The 20851-nt window shown below is 43.6% G+C and overlaps 1 long non-coding RNA gene across 1 annotated transcript in view; it reads right to left on the bottom strand.

Annotated features, from left to right (window-relative positions):
* LOC146817623 (uncharacterized) overlaps window positions 1–20851 on the bottom strand; it is a 1003010-nt gene that overhangs the window by 763866 nt on the left and 218293 nt on the right. The window lies entirely within an intron of this gene.

Genomic DNA, 20851 nt, shown 5'->3' with positions numbered 1-20851 from the left:
ACGCCTCGACTTCTCTAATTCTATTTACTTTGGTCTTCCCCTGTTTTTACTTCACCGCCTCCAACTGGTTCAGAATCAAGCTGCAAGATTAATTCTCAAAAAACCCAATTGGCACTCCGCAAGATCCTGCCTACTCGATCTTCATTGGCTCCCTATAGCCCAACGCACATTATTCAAGACCGGTTGTGTGATATTTAAAGCACTTCACTGTAGGAGCCCTAAATTTATCAACGATATGATTTCCAAACACACACCGTGTCGCAACTTGTGCTCTGCTCACCTTCACCTCCTCACACTCCCCCGCTTCAAGCTCCAGCGACACGGTGGCCGTAGGTTCTCCTACCTCGCCCCGAAATTATGGAACACCATACCCCTATCAATCAGGAGCTGTGACAACCTTTTAGGTTTCAGAAAAGCGCTTAAAACCTGGTTGTTCACGCAAGCCTATGCTTAAGTCCTCTTACCGTCAACACTATGCAAGCTCAGCGCCATGAAACCCTCCGGTGTCCGTGCGCTCTATAAGTTTTTCATAACATAACATAACATAACATTGTATATGGCACTAGCTGTTCACAGTGCTAGAGGCTATGAAGTGTGACCCCATCTTCCTTAAAACAGTTATACTTCTTTATACAACACTGATGGTGAGAGTAAAGACCAATGAGGTAACATATGAGTAATGGTAACTAGAAAGAGAAAAGAGACCAGGGTGCCCGTTGTCTCCATTGTTGTTCACTCTAGCAATAGAACCTCTTGCATGTTAATTTATATTCTCATTGACTGACTGGGCAAGAGCAATTCACGACCGCAGGCACCTAGTAATATTGTATGCCGTTGGCCTGCGATTTATTTAATGAGGCTGTTGAAGCTATGACTCCACTAATGGTGGTGTTGGAACAATTTGGGGAGCAGTCAGGATCCTGCATAAATAAGCAGAAATCCCTCCTATATCTGCTGGGGACGTGGGGGGAGTTTGCTGCTATACCACTGCAAGATGACTTGGGACCTGGAGGCATTTTGAAATCTAGGGATTATGGTGACACTCACATAAAGCAAATAACATGAACTAAAGACTGTTTAGCTGGTCAAGGGCATACAGGGCTCATTGGATATCTGGATTTCACTAGCAAAGATAACTGTACTGTTTGGATGCCTATATTTATTCCAGTAGAGCATGTATACAATTACCAGGATGTTTCTTAAGCAACTGATGGTGGCCTTAAGCATTTTAATCTGGTGGGAAAAAGAGGAGTGGAGTTAAAATGGCCATCGCTGTGTGCACATATGAAGAAAGTGGTCTACACGTGCAAGATTTGCAGGCTTTCTATTTGGCAGCCCAACTGCAATTTGTGGCAGGATGATTTGGTCAAGGAAATAGCACAGATAAAGATTTGCTCAGAGTATTAATGGTGTGTCATGATATGATGACACATCTGTTTAAAATAATTTGACCTCACTTGGTAGACCTCAACTGTTAAACAACATGGTGTAAGTTTGGAAGATGTTTTGTTCAAAATGGGGCAAACAGCTGCGGTATAAATGAGATCTACGCTCTGGCTGCTACTTGAATTTGAATAGATGCATGAGATTTTAGCTATGTCTAAAGGGAGAGTGGAGGGATTCAAGGTGGCTGAGGGCAAATTTGAAACAGGTGCTCTTAACTCATTGGAGGAAGCCATGGAGGCTTTTGGGATAGATGCAGGACACTTCATCCAGTATAAGGCTATGCGTAGGACAGGAAAGCAGATATGGCAGGAGCTGTAGGTTGAAGCACATCAGGGAAGAGGCTGCCTTACCATATTCTATGTCACCATAAGTGATGACACGATTAAACAACAGCTGAAGATGCAAGCAGAATGGTAGGCAGTCTGTGAAGTTCAATCCAAAGACAAACAATGGTAGAGAACACTTCCACTTCCACTTCAAGCATTTAGCAATACTAGATTTTGTCTTCTGTGATTTGATTTAATACATATATCAAGCTGGCAATGCTGCAGAGATATAATTGCACAAGGGAAGTGTTATAAATTATCCATTCTGTTGTTGATGAAATTACCAGCCTGTATGACATTTTGTGTTACTAATTATATCCTTATCTTCCGGTCCCTTCTTTCTCCCCATCAGCCTTCTGTCTTAGAATGTTCCTGTCACTGAACAGTTGGAATGTGACAGCTATGTTTAGTGAGGTGACTGTAGAGGTGGTATGGTAACACTTAATTAAGCAACTCATCAGATATCGGCCTCTGTCTTAATTTCAACACTGGCAACGAAATTGGGATTGTGCTGTGCAGGAGACAGCAGAAGCCACCTCCAACCCTGTAAGTCTAAAGTCACTCACAGCATGGCAGATCACCAGTCAACTGGAAGAGCGTCAGCCACGTTGAAGTTAGAGGCAATTCGAACAAGTCTTTGAACGGGCAGCTGAGGTCGTAATCTTCAGGAAGCGTCTCTTGCTAACTTATGAAGGTAGGGGGCCTTTGTTTCCTCATGTACCTGCATGGGTTTGGCTGCCTGCTATTTCTGGCTATTTGACACTTCTATAAAGCTACAGTGTCTGTATTATAGCAGAAAAGATCACTTTCTCCTAGCGGTATGCTTTAAGGTTAACATTTCCGGCCTGCAATACCAGTTCAATTAGCTCTGACAGGGAACGTTGGCGTCCTGGATCCTGGCAGCAAAATATTAGGATCCAACGGGGTATTTAAAGTTATTGAGACCCTCCGGCTGACAGGCACAGTGGGATTAGCCTGCCTCTACGCAGATCCAAAAGGCTTGTACCGCCATTATACGCTGACAGGCACAGAATTACAAGTTTTGGGGCTGTGGGATCAGTCTGCCTTGACCAAGGCTCTGGAAAAGACATTCCAGCCATTATACGCTGACAGGCACAGCATTACAAGTTTTGGGGCTGTGGGATCAGTCTGCCTTGACCAAGGCTCTGGAAAAGACATTCCAGCCATTATACGCTGACAGGCACAGCATTACAAGTTTTGGGGCTGTGGGATCAGTCTGCCTTGACCAAGGCTCTGGAAAAGACATTCCAGCCATTATACGCTGACAGGCACAGCATTACAAGTTTTGGGGCTGTGGGATCCGTCTGCCTTGACCAAGTTTCTGGAAAAGACATTCCAGCCATTATACGCTGACAGGCACTGCATTTATGCTCTTTGGGGCTGTGTACTTAAATAGTTGCCTCAGTGTTAGAGCAAGAAGGCTTTGCCAGCCATTTCACACTGACAGTCACAGCTTCATTTTTTGCTAAAATGTTACGTTGTTCAGAAAAGCCTGTACAATTTCTCATGCTTATGGGCACAGCTCAGATTTTCTTTTTGGAAAGTTTTACTCTGATTACATAACACTGAATCAGGGATCTGCATAGCTGTATAGAGGGAGCAGAATCCTTTAAACAAACTGTCTATCTCTCCCGCCCAGTGTTTTTTCCCATTTGTCTCTGGTGGTTGACATGGATAAAGCACCGCAAGTGAAGTTCTATGTGTCGCCGAGAGTATTTCTGAAAGAATATATACTAAATCCCCCACCTGGCAAAACTCACCAGAGAGCACAGACTTTATTTCAGCTCTGACTCCAACATCGTGTATTCCTTGTTTACTCCTGAAACCATCATTTCTCTAGAGAACTGCCTCTTGGAACTCTAGTCTCCTCCTCCTTGCAAAGTTTAAATAAACACTGCAACAGTAACAGGCTGTGTCAAAGAAGAGTGGGTACAAATATTGGGAGTTTTTCAGTGGACGATTTGTGAGCGTTTGTACTTTGTGCATAGTGAAATTGTGGTGCTCTTGGGAAAGCGTAAATGTTATGTCACAGGTATTGAGTTCATTGTAGCATTCTGTCACATACTAGGATAACTTATAAGCATAATTTATATTACTAAGGAAGTATGGTAGCACGGAGCATGAGCCAACCCCCACCCTTCCAAAATTACTTTGGGGATCCTATATTACCATGAAAGGAGTGGGTGAAACTGTTTGGATCATACCTAATAGCCATTGGGGGTGAAAAATTCACACCTTTCAAAAAGCAACACATTCTTCTACATAACATAATCTCGGAATCAAGGTGAGAAAAATAAATGAGAACTTGTGTGGCCCCTGTACGGAGAATGATAATGATGATGATGAACAATTAGATGTGCCCCAGGCCTTGTTCAGGAAATTGGAAGAACTCCTTGGTCAAAAAATTAAATGTAGTCTTAGAGAGAGACACATTTTTTAATAGAGTTCAAGACAAAAGTGAAAAAGTGACTAGTTCTCAGAGGACTTTTGAACACCTGTGACTTTGGTGTACTATGTGATTCATTAATCCCTGATCAGTTGGTAAGGTACACCTACAATGTTCGCATACAGGAAAAGTTACTTGCTCATAATTGAGATTTAAAAGAAGATTACAATGGATTGGGAGGAAGTACAAGTTTATGCAGACTCGTGTTCACCATATACGTTGATAGAGAAAAGGGTTTTTAACATTACATTTGCCAATAGAGAGCGTAAATTACAGGATGCTGATATCAAGCCTATGGGGACAACATAGATTCTATCATCATCATCATATTTACTTTATTTTGGTTTAATAAAAACATAAAAGGTACAGTAAAAAACACTGAAAATAGAAATGTAATAAAATGTGCCAATTTATTGTGAGAAAATATTTCTCAGTAAACTATGTTGTGTGGGAAATTTCAGTCCAACAGTACATATCTCATCATAAATTTTTTAAGATGCATAATATTATAATAAAAAATGATGAAAGAAGTTCCGATGAAATGATTTACAACGAGGATAAGTGAACTCCAAGATAAAAGGTGACAAAACCAATCATAAATACAATGAAGGCAGGACAGTAAGTATGCATGAAAGTGCTATTTTAAAAAGTATTTGACCTAATGTACCATATTGCAGACAGGTATTTAGCAATTGAATACACCACACAGTCTCTGGTGTTGGTTGTACATAGTCTAAGAGCTAACCCCACGAAGTTTACAGAGGAGAATAATCCAACTTGTTGTTTAGCATAGGCCTTACAAAAAAATAGCACATGTTCAATATTCTCTGGAACTTGACAACCCGTCGGACACAGATTTGATATGTCTCTCTTTTTCGTCTAGGTAAGGGTAAACATAGCCAGCGGTATTATGCCCAATCTGAATTTAACATAAAGTGCACGTGCAGTAGGGTTGATAGCCATATTCAGGGATTGCTGATACTCAGGTACACATTTGAACATCAAGAAGGAATCTACCAGGGTACTAGGGAAAACAGTAGAAAGTTGTATGCCTAATACATAATTCCAGTAGGATGTTCTCAGCTTCTCCTGAGCACCTTTGGGTTATGCAGAGGGCTGTAGCCAAAAACCTTTTAGACCTAACTTGAATAACCAATTTTTGATATGGACAAGCCAGGGGATCGTCCCAACATGGTGGTAATCTAGTATGATTTTAATACAATCCCAATAGGGAACTAGATCCTCATTGGTCCATTGCCTTAACCAATATTTGATAGGTCACAACATAGCAATATCAGAAATCGATCTTAGGTTTAGGTCAAATCTAATTGGCAGAGTCGGCATACTGGTGGGGAGTCACAAGAGGGTCTTAATAAAGGCATTTTCAGATTTTTCAAGGATGTTAAGATTACAGTCCCCCATAAATCTGTCCCATTTATAGCCCCACCACAGGCTTCAATCTTATATATCTCTAAAGGAGGGGAGAGAGCGAAAGTGGGTGATCTATTGGCAAGCTTAAGCTAGACCCAGTTCTTTACTTTAGAGTCATGACACTTTTCTGTACCTGTGCTACCCATCTATGGGAGTCTTCCAGTCTTGCGCCCAAATAGTCAAATTCATGTACCCTATCCAGTGTCTCCCCCCCTAAGAATACCTTACTATTGGGTGTTTTCCTCCTGTTACCAAAGACCATGTACTTGGTTTTATTATTGTTAATTTCCAAGCCATGGTCTAAACAAAAAGTGTTACATTTGGCCAAGAGAATAGATAGACCACGAGGAGTCTTTGATAGTAACAAAGTGTAATCTGTGAAAAGGAGACACAGTATTTTATAATCCTATCCAATCACCGTGCATGGCTACTATGCGCATAGAGTTCAAAGTTCGGTCAGTAATTGGTACGGTGTATGTCACAGAACAAGGGTCTGATCTACTGTGGTGTAGACACCAGAAGGAATTAGGAATGAAGTTGGACCCTAATCATCCCGAACAAGTCCTGCTCTGTGAAAGAGTGTATACTTGAATGGAAATATGCTGAGAATTTACTGAATTGTTTGATAACAAATTAGGCTTCTTATGAGATTATCAACACAAGATGAAATTAAAATATAATGTCTGTTTAGTAGTGCATAAAGTGAGAGCTATACCTCATCTTATAGAAGAGCCATTGAAGGAGGAACTTAGAAAATTGGAAGATCAAAGGGTAATTGAAGCCATAGAGAGTTCAGAGTGGTAGTCGCCTATAGTGGTAACCAACTAAGCGGGAGGTAAGGGGATACACTAATGTGTAGACCTCAGAGACCTCAATACGAGTATTTGGGTGGATTGCTTTCCTCTCCCCGGAATAAGTGAAATGCTGAGTATGATTGGTAGTGCGTGTTGTTTTAGTGTGACCGACCTTTCCTCAGCATACAATCAGGTGGAGCTCCGCCCAGAATTACGGTCATGCATGTCTTTCATTAGCCCATTTTGTGCTTTTAGATAATGCAGAATGCCTTTTGAGTTGTCTTGAAGAGTCTTGGTAGAGTTTTGCATTACCAATGTGATGTCTTGACTTATTGTAAATCAGAGGCAGAACATAATGAAACCCTGAGGGCAGTTTTATCTGCATTAAGGAAAGTAGGGTTGACCTTAAAGTTGAGAAAATGCCAGATAGATGTAGGACCAGTGGAGTACTTGGGGCATATTATTTCGAAGGATGGCATTAAACCCATGGTAGATCTTGTAGAGGCAGTCCAAGAAGCCTCTCAACCATCTAGTAAAGATGAACTCAGATCATCCCTAGGGTTGGTGGAATACATGTCCAAGCTCATCAAAGACTTTACCTACATAGTTGCACCCTTAAGACAAATTATGAAGAAAGGCAGTCACTATGGCTAAAGCTCTCAGTCCCAATCCACTTTTGAAGATATCATAAGTGCTATAACTGCACCTACTTTAGGGAATGTTGATGTGAAATGCAGAAGCATTTTGCCCACTGACACGATCTCCAGAGCTATAGGAGTCACCTAAATCCAAATAGTTGATAATAAAGGGCATAATGTGCCTTTTGCTTCCCAGCCTCTTAAAAGTGCTGAATCGAATTACTCTATTGTGGAGAGGGAAGCACTAGCTTGCTATTGGGCTATATTACACTTCAAATACTTTCTGTGGGTACTACCATTCAAGTTAAGTATCGATCACAAATCACTTCCATTCATTTTTACATCCAAAGGCATAGATCGTACTACCCCACTTATTTCCAAATGGGTATTGGGCCTGGAAGGATACAACTTCAAGATAGAATATGTTTCTGGTAAGAGGAATTTAACAACAGACTGCCTCCCTGGGTTACCCATTAAAACAAGCAGTGCTATCAAGAGGAGCCTATTCTTTCCGTTGATATTCCAGGTATCTCTAAAGAGGAATGGGAGGCAGGTATTGTGAATGATGACACTTTGGCCAGGTGTGAGAAGTTGGCCTGATATATGCTGTCCACTAGTTATAGTGGGCACCTTGTATCAGTCCAAACAACCCCTTATGGTGATAGGTTAAAGACAACCCTTTTATTGAAAGCTATCCTAGTGGTAGCTATGGAGAGCAGCCTTCAGGCTAAGTCTTGAAGGAATGTAAAGCAGCTTGTTTTACCAGTCTATAATCACTTGAATGACCAAATGAAAGGACAACCACACCAGGTATATATTTTAAATATATGTATTTAAGATAAAACACACCCCTCTAGTCTTTATGAGGCTGGAGTTCGAAGTACTTAAGTTATAACTCATTATTCAACAGTAAAAGCACAAATACACGTTTGGGCCCTAGGGGCGTACCAAACCATATACCAATAAAGTGGTATAAGAACCATGACTGAACTATACACAAGGCCTAGAGCCTGTAGAAGTGCTTGGACCACAGGGAACCACCCAAGGTAGTGACACAGAGGACCCACGACGGACGCGTGCAGTGTGAGAACACAGCCGCGAATCGCCGTTAACTTCTATGGGGAAAGTCGCGGTTGGAAATTAAGAGTTTAAGGACACTTAGAGGAGGTCTACGAGTGAACCCTTTTGGACTTAGAGGTGTCTAGGGCCAACACCCATGGGAGCACCAGAGTACTCGAGTTACCTCACTCAGGGAAGCCGGGTGCCTAGATGTCAAATGGTGTTAGGTCGCGTCGCTGTTTTCAATGGAAGCTGCTCAAGAACTGCTGCTGCCGTGAAGAGGAGAAGTGTCCGGAGAGATCCAAACCTGGATCGAGGATGGAAGGAACCTAAAAGCAGAGGGGACAGAGTCTGGGTCACTTACCAGTGACCAGGGGCACGATAGTCCAATGCCCACAGATGTTGGGTGCTTCAGGTGAGTTGACAGGTGTCTTGATTCTTCATCCACGAGGTCCAGCAGGCGTCAACGGTGACCAGGAGGTGGATTCGAGCTGTCCCACAAAGTCTGTCGAGTGCTGCAGTGTCGGCGACCAGATTGGACCCAACAAGCCTTGGCAACGGCAAGTCACTTGGAAATAGAAAAAGGACGTCGGTGCAGACCAGCAAGGTCTGGGGGACTCACCCAGCAAGGGTAAGTCGGGGCATGTCTGAAGCAACTAGGAAAGCCCAATCAGAAGAGGAGTTGCCTTCATGGGGACCTACTAGCCAACGGGCTAGCGATCGCGAAGGAGCCTCGAGCGGTCGCACTTGAAACTGGCCCATGGGTCACTCATGGAGTGGAGGCCAGAGATCTTCAGTGCAGGAGGTGCTCAAGGCTAAGGCTACTCGGAGCCCAAAGCACAACTTTGAGGAAGACCAGGAAGATGATGGATCATCAAAAGATCACGGTGTCCAGGGGTCATGGTTCCACATCTCCCACGATAGCCACAGGCCTCAGCTTTGCTGTGGACTCAGGGTAGCCTCGGGGAAGTCTGAAAATCCACCTCTGGTGATGCAGAGACTTCAGTGTCTGGCGGGAGCTTCAGAATTGCAGACCAGACAGTTGCTTCTTTGGTGCCTGCCAAGCAGGGGAGTCACTCCTTGACCCCAAGGGAGATTTCTTCAGTCTTCTAGCAGAAATAGGAAGTCGAAGGTCCAGGATATATTTTGCAGAGTTTTGTCTAGGGTAATCTAAAGTCTCAAGGACTGGGTTCCCATACTTATACTAAGTTTGGGGGTTGGACATACTCTAGGGACCCACCTATGGGAGGGTTTGGAAAGAGGGGTGGTTACACCCATTTCCTTTGTCCAGTTTCGTGCCAGAGCAGCAGCAGGTAGCCCTTGCAACCGGTTCGAACTGGACTATGCACAGGGACACCAATAGTGCCCCCAGTGCAGGACTTCGAAGCACTAGAGAGTGCTCCCGCCCAGCCCCAATACACATCTGCCTGTCTGGGGAGGTGGTTACACCTCCCTGGGACAGGAAACCAATTGTCCAGACCTTCCCTGCCAGAGTTTCGGTCAGCAGCAGGAGGCCAGACCCGTGTCTGTGGCAGAGGCATCCATTTTGTGATGCCAGGGCTTTAGAAAGTCTTTACCGGGTAGACCAGTGTGAACATGTCTCTCCCTCTAGAAGGGTGGAATGCTACCCCCGCCGCCAGAACTGGTAGTATTCCAAAGCGTTTGACAATAAAATCTGTGCAGCCAGTCCAAAGTTAGCATTTACCGCGAGGTTATAATGCACTTAAGAGGATATGGTCAGGCTGCACCACAAACAGCATCAGAGGAGGTACTCCTAACGCTGCAGAGGGGCTTTGCTCATGCAGGCGCACCCTCTCACATAAAACCAAGCACTCTGCCTTCAGGATTGTTAAGGCCTGCCATAGGAGTGACTTAAAGGTTTTATATGTGTGTGCAATGGTAGTGATATAGGTAGCCTATACCACAGTAAGGGGTGCAGGCACCACCTTACCCAGGCTGCAGTAGCAGACCTGTGGTGTAATTTTGGAGTGCTTCCCAGGGGTGGCATAATACATGTGTCAGCCCCTGGTAGGCCTCTGAGGTACCTATGCCCTAGGTACATAGTATACCATATACTGGGGGCTTAAAAGGCACTCCAGAATCCAATTAGGAATGTACCTAACGTACATGGAAACCATTTTAGAGAGGAAGCAGCTAGGCTGGGGTCCTGATTAGCAGGGTCACAGCCAGACTAAGGTCGAAAAACAGTGAAACACCAGCAAAAGGTGGGGGTACCCATGTGAAGCAGTTCCTACTCTCCTACACAACCCCCCCCCAAACGCAGGGACATTAAACTAACCTTGACCAGTTGAGTCTTCATGTTCTAAGTGGAAATACCTAGAGAGTCCATCTGCATTGGCATGGTTGCTCCCAGGTCTATGTTCTACTGTAAAGTCCATCCCCTGTAGGGAAATGGACCACCTATGCAGTTTGGGGTTTTTACCCTTCATTTGTTTTAGCCATAAGAGGGGCTTATGGTCTGTCTGAACAAGGAAGTGAGTACCAAACAAGTATGGCCTCAACTTCTTCAGAGCCCAAACCATAGCAAAGGCCTCCCTCTCAATGGCTGACCAACGTTTCTCTCTAGGGGTCAGCCTTCTGCTTATGAAAGCTACTGGCTGATCCTGACCTTCACCATTCAATTGTGACAGTACAGCCCCTACCCCCAATTTAGATGCACCTGTTTGGACAACAAACTTCTTGGAGTAATCAGGACTCTGTAGAATGGGAGCAGTGCACATGGCCTGCTTCAGGTCATCAAATGCCTTTTGACAGCTAGCTGTCCACAGAACCTTTTTGAGCATTTTCTTAGACGTTAAGTCATTCAGGGGTGCCACTATTGATCCATACCCCTTGGCAAATCTCCTATAGTACCCAGTCAGGCCTAAGAAGGCTTTCACCTGAGTCTGGGTGGTTGGAGCAACCCAGTCCATGATGGTCTGGATTTTGCTCTGCAGTGGTTGAACCTGGCCTCCACCTACAAGGTGGCCCAGGTACACAACCTGACTCTGCCCTATCTGGCACTTGATGGCCTTGATAGTGAGGCCTGCCTTTTGCAGGGCCTCCAAAACATTCCTTAGGTGGACCAGGTGATCCTCCCAGGTGGAGCTAAAGACAGCAATATCATCTAGATAAACTGCACTGTAGGCTTCCAGACCTGTGAGAAGTGTATTCACCAACCTTTGGAAAGTGGCAGGTGCATTCTTCAAACCAAAGGGCATCACCACACATTGGTAATGCCCACTTGGGGTCGAAAATGCTGTTTTTGGCTTTGCATCATCAGATAGTCTGATCTGCCAGTAGCCAGCTGTCAAGTCAAATGTGCTAAGGTACTTGGCTGAAGCCAAAGTATCTATAAGCTCATCTGCCCTTGAGATTGGATGGGCATCACTTCTAGTGACTGCATTGAGACCCCTGGAGTCCACACAAAACCTCATCTCTCTTTTTCCACCACTGGTGTGAGGTTTTGGCGCAAGGACCGCTGGACTAGCCCAAGGGCTATCTGAGGGTTCAATAACTCCCAAATCCAACATTTTCTGGACTTCTGTGCTGATACAGTCCCTGACATGGTCAGGTTGCCTATAAATCTTATTTTTAATAGGCATACTGTCCCCATTGTCCACTTTATGAGTGCACCGGGTAGTCTGACTTGGAGTCAGAGAAAACATGTTTCTGAACTGATTGAGCACCTGTCTGCAATCAGTTTGCTGCTGGGTAGTGAGGCTGCCTGCAAAGGCCGCACCATCAACTGACCCATCATCAGGGTTCTGTGGGAGGAGGTCAGGGAGTGGGTGACTCTCTTCCTCCTGTCCCTCATCAGTAGCCATGAGCAAGCCTGTGTCAGCCCTGTCTGTATATGGCTTTAGTCTGTTGACATGGAGAACCCTGTGGGGACTCCTGGGAGTTCCTAGGTCTACTAAGTAGGTAACCTCTCCTTTCTGTTCAACAATAGTGTGGGGTCCACTTCATTTGTCTTGGAGAGCTGCTGGGGCCACAGGCTCCAACACCCACACTTTCTGTCCTGGCTGGTAAACAGTCAGTACAGCCTTTTGGTCATGCCAGGCTTTTTGCAGTTCCTGGCTAGCCTCAAGGTGTTTAGTTGCCTTTTTCATGTACTCGGCCATCCTGGAGCAGAGACCAAGTACATAGTCCACTACGTCTTGCTTTGGGGGCTTGAGAGGTAACTCCCATCCTTCCTTCACCAAACACAATGGACCCCTGACAGGGTGACCAAACAAAAGTTCAAAGGGGCTGTAGCCAACCCCCTTTTGTGGCACCTCCCTGTATGCAAACAAAAGGCAGGGCAAGAGAAGGTCCCATCTTCGCCTAAGCTTTTCTGGGAGTCCTTTAATCATGCCCTTTAAGGTTTTGTTGAACCTTTCAATCAAACCATTGCACTGTGGGTGATAGGGTGTGGTGAACTTGTAAGTCATGCCACACTCCTTCCACATTGCCCTTAAGTAACCAGACATGAAGTTGGAATCTCTGTCTGATACCACCTCCTTAGGAAAACCCACTCTTGAGAAAACTTCCAACAGGGCTCTTGCCACCACAGGTGCTGTAGTGGTCCTAAGGGGAATAGCTTCTGGATACCTGGTAGCATGATCCACTACCACCAGGATAAATCTGTGCCCAGATGCTGTTTGGGGAGCCATGGGACCAACAATGTCAATCCCTACCCTTTCAAAGAGTACCCTCACCACAGGTAGTAGTATTAGGGGGGCCTTTGTAGTGCCACCTGCTTTGCCACTGGCTTGGCAGGTTACACAGGAGCGACAAAACTCCTTTGTGTCTTCAGACATGTGGGGCCAGTGAAAGTGAGGGACAAGTCTGTCCCAAGTCTTGTTCTGGCCCAGGTGACCTGCTAAAGGGATATCATGGGCTAGGGGAAGCCCCTGAATTTCAGAGGTATAAATTAACCTCCTGGTGGCACCAGGCTTGGGGTCTCTACACTCTGAATACAGGGGTCCATCATCCCAATACACCTTATGGGTACCACTAGCACTCCCACCAGCCTCAGCAGCAGCTTGCTGTCTGAGGGGTTCGAGAGTGGGGCAGCTCTGTTGCTCTTGGCTCAGATCTGCCCTGGAAGGGCCCCCTGTCCCCAAGAACTCAACCTGATCAGGCTCAAGTTCCTCTGCGACAGTTCCTTCTTCAGGACTGTGATCATCTCTCTCAAGAGACAGATCCTCCTTCTGAGTCAGGGGGGAAGGCTCTGCCTTAACCCTTCTGCACCTCCTCTTGGATGGCACTTGGTCCATTATTCCAGAATCCCAGGCCTGTTCAGTTTCAGACATTTTGGCATGTGACCTGATCACAGCAAATACATCTGCAGGGATGCCCAGCATGTCTGCATTAGTCCTGAGCTCTACTTCTGCCCAAGCTGAAGTCTCTAGATCATTGCCAAGCAAGCATTCGACTGGTAGATTTGCACTCACCACAACCTTCTTAAGGCCAGTTACCCCTTCCCAGGAGAAGTTAACAACTGCCATATAATGGTCTGTTCTGACATTGCTAGCATTGGTCACTTGGTACATTTCACCAAGTATAATCTGCCCAGGATCCACAAGACCTTTTGTCACCATAGTGACATTTGCTCCTGTGTCCCTGAATGCCAAAGCCTGTACTCCATTGATTAAAGGCTGTTGCCTGTACTTGCCCAAGTTACTGGGACTCACAGAGGGGTCATATCCATGCCCCCATCACAGATAAGAACAGCCTGAGTGGTTTCTCTGAAACAGTGAAACACCAGCCAAAAGTGGGGGTACCCATGTGAAGCAGATCCTACTCTCCTACACCAGGATAAAAGACAAAATAGTTAAAGGATGGCCTAATAGACAATCTGAGCTTTCTGAGGATCACCAAAGTTACTGGCGCATCAGGCAAGAACTGAACATTGATGGGAATATGATAAGATGAGGAGATAAGTTAATTCCACCTAGAGATTTGCAGGATAGAGTGTCAGACTTAGCCTGTGATGGTCATCCAAATAGGACTCTCACAAAGATCAAAGCCAGAGCTCACTATTGGTTAACAGTTGTGGACAAATTGTTAGAAAACAAAGTGAAGGACTGTATAAATTGTGCACTTAGTGATAAGAGCAAGTCTATTATGTAGACCCCATTATAATCTGTAGATGTTCCTTGCAAACCCTGGGACAAATTGGCACTGGACATTATGGAACCCTTGAAACATATGCTATGGGAAGGGAAATTTATGTTGATTTTAATAAACTTTCATTCCCATTGAATGGTAAACAATGAAGTATGTTCTATCTCCACAAGACTACTTCTAGATTTCCTCACCGATACGTTTTGCGTTGAGGGTTTTCCCAGCACACTGGTCGCAGACAAAGGTGTCCAATTCACTTAAAATGAGATTAAAGATTTTTTATTTAATTTATCCATCCAACATTACAAGACTGCATTATATTGCCCAGGGGCTAATGGGTTAGTGGAACATTCCAACAGAAGTGATCAAAGAAAACATAAAATTGTCTGCAGTATCTAATGAATCTTTGGAAAAATCCCGACGTTATATGATTGGGTCTTATCACACTACACCCAATGCAGTCACTTGGGTATCTCCCTTCATATCACTCCTAGTAAGGGTACCAGGAACCAAGTTATCACCTACTTGGTTGGGAGGAGGTCAACCAGTATGGTTGCAGAGGGAAGATGGAAGGAAATTTATTAAGGTATATTAAGAGAATTACAGAGTTGCCTACAACAAATGAGATGGGGTAACAAGGAGAAAGTGGGAAGTAAGTGATACTGTCACAATAAAACTTCCCATCCTCCATAGAGGTAAAACTAGTTGTTATTCTGACCCAAAGAGAATTGTACGTGTGCATACAAATGTGGTGGTGTGGATGATGGTAAAACATGGAGTATGGACAGATTGCTCAAGTGTCTTGAAGCACCAGAAGAATCATTTGAGTCTTTTGAGCAGGTTGAAACAAAAAGACACACATGTAGTAACAGAATCCCAGATAGAGTAAGGAAAGTTCCTCAATGGCACAAGGATTATATTGTTAAGTAATTCAGAGAACCTAGGGCACTTCTATATCCATTCATGAGTTTTGTTATCAAACGTGTGTAACTCTTGAGCTGTATCTCTTTTTATTAATTATTTGACCTGTTTTTTTCCTCTAAGGGATACATGTGTTTTATTTTTCCCATTATGTTATTGGTTCTCCTTTTCCCTAAAAAGGGACGTGTTACAAATAATCCATTTTGTTGTTGATATAATTACCAGCATATATGACATTAAGCATCACTAGAGAAATCCTTTTATGTGATATATTCCGCCCCCTTCTTAGAATGTTCCTGTCACTGTACATTTGGAATGTGACAATTATGTTCAGTGAGGTGACTGTGGAAGAGGTACGTTAAGACAGGAAGTTTGTTGTCCTGAGTGTAAAACACAGGAGGCTCCACACTTCCACCTAGTATGGGTGAACGTATGTAATTCCTTCCCTAGCTGAATAGCTGAATATTGGAAAGAAGCAATGAACAGATATTCAAAACACAAACAGATTTCAGTCAAACTACACCCACAGACATTATGTTGGGCATAGATGTTACCACATCAACAATTAAAATTGAAAAAAAGATTGTTTGCTAAATTTGCCATGCTGTTGACCAAAAGACAGATTGCAAATAATTGGCTAAATCCTAGAACACCTACGCCTGAAAACCGGATCAAAGACGTTTCTGAATGGACTCTTGGCAGAAAAAAATCAAATCAAACTCAATACTACTGATGGGAAACTGCAGGAAGATTTAGGGGCATATCAGCAAGGGCCGGCGATAATTATCGCTCAGCGTTCTTAGCGCAAGGATAATTATCGCCGGCTAACGCTGGATTGTATAGCTGAGATAGCGTGCTATCAGCAACGCTTATCTCAAAAGTGATACAATTCCAAGCGCAAGCTGCCAAAAGTGTGATTATCGTTGGGAATCCAGGGATAATCGCACAACGTTTGGCGAAAGCTTGATGATAGGGCAGGGCAGACTTAGCCATTATATCCACCTTCCATTGGATATAATGGCTAAGTCAGAATGAAAGCAGGCGTAAGGAAAGTAGCGATAACCGAGGTTAGCGCTACTTTTCTTATCGCTATGCTGTTTAGCGTGCAGCTTGTTATTTGGAGAAATGTCGGTTAGGGACATTTCTCACGTTTTTTAGGTGTGTAACGCCCACTTTGCATCTCATTAGAGATGCAAAGGGAGGCGTAGGGAAAAAGGGTGCTAACATGCGATTATGCATGTTAGCACTCTCTTCTTAATAGGGCGATAGCTTTATCTCCGCTTTTTTGGCATTTAAAGCCACAAAAGCGGAGATAAAGCCCTTGTTAATATGCCCCATAGACCGTTAGAGAGCATTGGCTAGAAGCCTAATATGCCCTCCAGACTCCTAGACACACAATATAAGATCAGAGTCATATGAAAACGTTGTTGTACAATAACCTGCACAATGTGTACTTTAATGGAAAGTAACGTAACCATGTTTACAGACCTGTATGCCGTGTTGTTGAAACTTCATAAGGAACTCTTAAATATGTTATAATTGCTAGTTTGCAAAACCAATACAATTTTTATAAATGAATGACTGAACAAAGTCTTGCAAACATATCACGAATGCAGAGAGGTCCTCAAACTGCCCAATTTAGAGAACAATGCAGGTAATTGTGTCATGCATCGACTACATGGTCGCATTCGGCTCACAGTCCTTTCATTCACGAATGGCGTAAGTTCAATTGCTAAGTACATTTCTAGTGCCAGTAATGCAGCATGATGCTGCTCACAGCTCTATTCAGGATTCCATCATTGTCTCTTGGACAGTAGCTTGGGAATCTTTCAGGGTGAAGGCTGACACGTGAAAGAAAGCACGGACTTAATTCAAGGTTATACATTAAAGTTAGGAGTGCTTTTCTTGGAAGAGGACACTACATAATAAATAGCTTAAAGCTGTAGATTGATTTGCTGCCTCCAACATACCCTCTCCCTCGCTACACGCAATTACATGTGCTTTATGTAGTTAACAAAGGAATGAATGGCGAATGTTGGAGGCTGTGCACGACAGGGCCTAACAGAATGTAAATGATAACCTTCAACGCACCGTGCTGGACTCTATGGTTAGTTAGGGAGGCAATCTCATTTCTATGCAAATTACAGATACATGAATCCTGCTAATGGATCCAAGGTAGATTTTAAAAACGAGTTTTAAAAAGACATAGAAATGATATTGCATTTATTGTTTACATGACAGCAATTAGCCCACACGCTCAAGGGTAATACATTGAAACATGGTGCCAAATCATCCTATTAAAAAAATACATGAAAGAGTACACAGACACAGACAGTTGAGAAGGTTTCAGTGACTCATTCCGAATTCGCAAAGACATACATCAGTGGATTGTGGCTGCAACTGTGGTTGCACATTAGTGATCGGATGACACCACCCCAGTTGGGGTAGAGTTTGGTTCAGAAAGGGGAAGTTGTCTGCAGGGAACAGCTTCCCCTTTGTGAGCCGTGTTGGATGGCCTTATTGGGAGAAGACAGTGGTCCCTGCTTACCCCACAGTCTTTCCAAAAGGAAATCTGTGTTTTTTCCAAGCCACGGCTGTTCCGTTAAGGGACATGGCGTGTCTAAAAAACAAAAAGATACGTTTCCCATAAGGGAATGCAAAAACAGGCATAGATGACTGCTATCTCTTGCCGGCCACCAATCATGTGCACATTTCCAATAGCAGGTGGGCACAAATAATGACCATATCATTAATATTCATCAGTCAGGTCAGTTTGCAAACCTCTGCGATGGAAAGTTTGTGATGCAGCCTATTAATTCATAGGTTCACAAAATAGTAGCCAGATTGCAAAGCATTGGTGTCCAAATTGCACACACTATTTGCCACCGGCCTGTAAGTACATCAGGTCCATAGTCTACTACAACTAAGCCAATTCTTTCCATCACTAATTTCACAAATGATAACGTTGTATAGGACTAACACAACATACGTTTTAATTCCCAATGCCATTCCTACATTTTCACTAAATTTCTGGTTCAAGCAAATTCAAACTTCTAATTTTTACCACTATCCAATGCAACCTATAGTAGAGTTTTTTTATAATCGACCTGAACATCTAAAATCAACCACACACTTCATCTGAAATATCAAAGCCCAATTGATTTGCCAATCAGTACAGCATTTCTATATGTATTCATGTTTTTTCCACTCTATTTCCACATAGAAACTGAAACAGAGCACTGACTCTATGCCTTCTTAAATATCCTACTGATGAGAAGGGAACACAACATTTACAACGCTGTATTTACCGTGATGGACGTTACAGTGCAAGCCTTTACAATGGAGGTATGTCACTAAAGTAACATTTGCTTTACCCTCTGGTAGCTTCGCACACAAGCAAAAACAGGAAGTAAAGTGAAAACACAACATAAGAAAAATTTCACACCAATTTTAAAACAGAGTACATTTTAATAATTTATTTGATACCAAAACTACAACAATCCAATCAGTAGGACCAGAGTTATGAATTTTTATAGTTTACAGTAAAGACTAGGGAATAAAAGATCAAAGCCTGGACATATAATCATGCGACCGGATAAAAGTAGAATAATATGGCCGACTGTGATGGAGCACAAGTTGACTACAAGAAGTGGATTGGGCCAAGTCGGCACCTACCTTTGAACTTAGAAGATATTTTGTGGAAAAATGTCTGCGAAGGTAAAGTTCAACGGGGCAAGGCTGCAGGCGGTATCCATGGAGGAGGTGTCCTCATTATGGTCGCTGGACGAAGCCCCAGTGAAGATTTCTACATTAGGACTTAGTCCATTTCTTGTAAGTTCAAAATCTCTAGCAGGCAAAGCTGGAAGCTGTAGCCAACAAGGGCTCTACTCTACGGGGCCAGATACACCTTCTGCAAAGGACTGCTGAACAGGATTTGCTGCTGTGGAGAAGAGCATAGTGGGAGCTGCCTTGAAGTCAGGCCAACCGGTGATGCACCATAGGTGGTTCGACAAGCGGGTAGGTCCTGGTCTCCTCTCAGTTCTTAGCACACTTTTTAGCCAACATTTATTTGAATCACAAGTTGTGGATTTTGGTTATCTGGGCATCTCTTAGCACCACTTTTAAGGGCCCAGGACTAGAGAGGCACTTCGTGGAGGGTCAGGACTCCTTCAGGCAGTGTCCCAGTTCAGGTTCAAGATGGTGCAGTCTTTTTTGTTCCTGAAAATCTGATTGGAAGTCCTGCCACCTAGTCTTTGGAGTCACTTTGTTAGTCCTCGGTAAAAGAAGTGGAACAGGGCTCAAGCAGCAGGATAGGCCTCTGAGTATTTAAGGCAGGCTTCGGGCAGCAGAGCAGTCCTTCCAGGTGCAGCACAGGAGTCTTCTGAAGTACACAGCAGGCCACAACAGCAGGCAGTCCTGAGAGCCTTTCCGCAGGTTCAGAAATTAAACTGAAGTGTGAGGCTGGTGCATTCTTTGAAGTGGGAAGAAGTTTCTAGAGATTCCCCTTGAAGTGTATATAATTTCCTGTCTCCCATGCCGTGTCTCCTGCTTGACCGGCAGGCACAATGGACTAGTGTGAAGACACTCCTAATCCCTATATTGTGTTCATGTCCGGGAATAATATACAATGTCCAACTGCTAAGTAGACCCAGTGATGTGACCCAGAAGCAGGCTTCAGGCACCAAATAGCTAAGGAAGGAAAACGACAACTTTCTAAAAGTGGCATTTTCAAAATTATAACTTAAAATCCGACTGTACAATTAAGGAGGATTTTAAATCAATTTCTCTGACAACAAAAATGAATTCCCTACCTATTCATGATCAAATGTTAGCACTTAATAAATGCTATAAGATAACCCAATGTTATCTTATGGGAGAGGTACACCTCACAGTAGTGAACACAGATTTGTATGTTTTTCACTACCTGGACATGCAAAACCTAAAGGTACATGTCCAACCTTTTAATTACAATACACCCTGCCCTATAGGTGGCCTAGGGGCTGCCTTAGGGTGATTTGTATATAATAAAAGGGGTTTTAAAGGTTGGCAAGGGCGTTATTTTGCCAAGTCGAATTAGCAGTTTGAAACTGCATTAAGACTGCAACAGAAGGCCTGAGACATTTTTTAAAGGGCTACCAAAGAGGGTGGCACGATAAACGCTGCATACCCACAAGTACCATTTAATTTACAGGCCCTGAATATCTAGATAATAACTTTACTAGGGACTTATGAGTACATTAAATATGGCAATCAGATGGAATCCAATTTTATCATGTTTTACAAACACTTTAGCACTGATTAGCAGTGGTAAAGTGCACAGAGTCCCAAGGCCAGCAAAAACTAATTCAGAATAATAGAAGTTGGGCAAAAACGGGAAGGATACCCTAAGCCTTGCAGAGTCTAACAGGAGTTATCAGTAGATCTTCTAACAATAAAAAATACTGTTTTAAAACCACAAAAATACTGCAATTCACTAGTTACACGTTACTGAAGTAAGTCTAACTTGCACCACCATAGACTGCATATGTCTTCATTGATGAAACCTGTGAAGTCATAAGCAGTGCATCTTGACTTAAAAAATGTCAAGCCTGATTTAATATGTGAGGTCATAAGCAGTGCATGGTTATAGCTTGCTCAATAAACTATAACTGGAGGAAT

Source organism: Triturus cristatus, chromosome 6 (genome assembly GCF_964204655.1).
Source record: "Triturus cristatus chromosome 6, aTriCri1.1, whole genome shotgun sequence".
Taxonomy (NCBI): Eukaryota; Metazoa; Chordata; class Amphibia; order Caudata; family Salamandridae; genus Triturus; species Triturus cristatus.
The sequence above is the reverse complement of the archived record's forward strand: the minus strand, read 5'-3'. Positions and strand labels throughout refer to the sequence as shown.